This window comes from Danio rerio, chromosome 7, assembly GCF_052040795.2.
Source record: "Danio rerio strain M-AB ecotype USA chromosome 7, GRCz13ab, whole genome shotgun sequence".
Lineage (NCBI taxonomy): Eukaryota > Metazoa > Chordata > Actinopteri > Cypriniformes > Danionidae > Danio > Danio rerio.
This window is the reverse complement of record NC_141027.1, coordinates 80,767,501-80,770,000: the sequence shown is the minus strand read 5'-3', so window position 1 is coordinate 80,770,000 and position 2,500 is coordinate 80,767,501. Positions and strand designations below refer to the sequence as shown.

Below are 2,500 nucleotides of genomic sequence, written 5' to 3'. Positions count from 1 at the left end.
AGAATGTGAGTGTTTAGATTGCAACTCTGCAGTTTATTTATTTGGATTAGTGCCCATTTTAAATATGTATATATTTGAACATCGGGAGGCGAGCAGAGCAGAGCAAACACGGTTATGCCACAAGTAGGTGACAGAGATCTCAACGCACGCCTCCCACCAGTGCTGATATACAGTCATATCACACTGCTAATCATGTGATATTGCTCATATATTATTATTATTATTTTTAATTATTATTATTATTATTATTATTATTATTATTATTATTATTATTATTATTATCATTATTATCATTATTATTATTATCATTATTATTATTATCATCTTCATTATTATTATTATTATTATTATTATTATTATTATTATTATTATTATTATTATTATTATTATTATTGTCAATATTATTATTATTATTATTATTATTAATATTATTATTATTATCATTATTATTATTATCATTATTATTATCATCATCATCATCATTATTATTATTATTATTATTATTGTCAATATTATTATTATTATTATTATTAATATTATTATTATTATTATTATCATTATTATTATTATTATTATTATTATTATTATTATTAATATTATTCCTTCTTTTTTATGTTAATGGAAAACTATTATTTTATTAAATTTTATATACACATTTTTCACTGTATTACTTAGAACTAAATTTAGTTTAACCAATAACTAAAATTGAGTGTAATTGAGTGTAATACTTTATTTCAGCTTTATTATACTAATAGATTTGTTTTGTAATTGTAGTACATTGTACTCCACCTTAAAATGACTTCAATTAATAATTTCAACTGAATGATATTTTCTTTTATTTAATATTTTATTTCACCTTTATTATCCTTATAGAAAAGTATAATATATATATAACTTGAAGTTGAAGTATTGTTTCAGTTGTAATTAATAACCACACAGAATATGGCAGAACACATGACTCAGTCTTGTCATAATTGTGTTTAGAAAATGTAGACATCATTTGATCAAAATATGTTACTCAAATGACCCTCAATAAGATGCCTTCAAATACACCCTACATAGGGAGCACACTAGATTTTGAAACGGAGTCATAATAAAACGTTATACATACACACACACGCGCACACACGCACGCACACACACACGCACACACACACACGCACACACACACACACACACACACACACACACACACGCACGCACAGTTCATTATTGCTGATTTATTTGCGATGGTTTTGGCCTCTTTTGTGTCGGGCAGAGGGAGGAAGCGCAGGGCTGATTGTGTTTCTGTGCTGTCAGTCAGAGAATGAAGGAGAAAATGAAAAACATGGACTTTTTAATTTATTTATTAATTCGTGGTGGAATAATTCACCTGGAAGAGAGACAGACAGTGAGCGAGCGGAGGCAGAGACGGCTGGATGAGTTTTATCTCTGCGCTGCATGTGTGTGTGTGTGTGTGTGTGAGAGAGAGAGAGAGCTCTGACAGCACACACACTTTCAATTTATTCCACTGTCTTTCCTCTCGCTCTGCACAAATCACACACTTTACATGGCAGAGAATCAGACGTTTAGCTCGAATCCCATATTATTTGATCTGCTTTTGACAAATCAATAGAGGAAGAACACAAATTAATAAAGTGTTTGATTATTATGATTGAATTGCACCTGTTGAAATCTTATTTTTTCTCTCTTCAGAGCAGAAATATTAGATAAAAGAGAATAAGATCATTTAATAACGCGAAAACTTGTTTTTGATTTGATATGCAAATGATGCCTTGTCTAATTAATATGCACTCATTTGCATAAATGCATTTTGAATATTGGTTAAAGCGTGCTCCAACTGGTGATGTAAAAACTGCAGTGCTGCATCACCACCGTAATGACATAATACAGTCATTTTCTAAAACTGTTGTTAAATAGAGCTAAAACAAGAGTTTTGTTTTGATATGCAAATGATTACCTTGTTGTCTAATTTATATGCATTCATTTAAATATTCCAATATGGGATTAATAAATTGGATGGACGTTTGAATGAATAAATGAGTGAATGAACGAATGAATAATTGATTGATTGATTGATAAATTAATTATCGAATGAATGAATGATTTGATGGATGAATAAACAAATTATACGTTATTAAATGAATGAATGAATGAATGAATGAATGAATGAATGAATGAACAAAAGAATTAATAGATAATAGATAATTGAATGATTAAAGGAAGGAACGAGTAAGTGATTGAATGATTGATTAAATTAAAAATTGATTGATTGATTGATTGATTGATTGATTGAATAAATTAATTAATTATTGAATGAATGATTTGATGGATTAACAAATTAATAATTATTGAATGAATTAAGGAATGAAGTAAGGTAGAGAAGGAACAATTAAATTATTGAATGGATGAATAAATTATTGAATAAATAAAGGAAGGAAAGAAGGAAGAAATGATTAAATCAATGAAGGAATGAATGAATGAACGAAGGAAGGAAGGA

At 27.9% G+C, this 2,500-nt stretch overlaps 1 protein-coding gene across 50 annotated transcripts in view; it reads left to right on the top strand.

Annotated features, from left to right (window-relative positions):
* ptprda (protein tyrosine phosphatase receptor type Da) overlaps positions 1-2,500 on the top strand; it is a 334,943-nt gene that overhangs the window by 313,789 nt on the left and 18,654 nt on the right. The window lies entirely within an intron of this gene.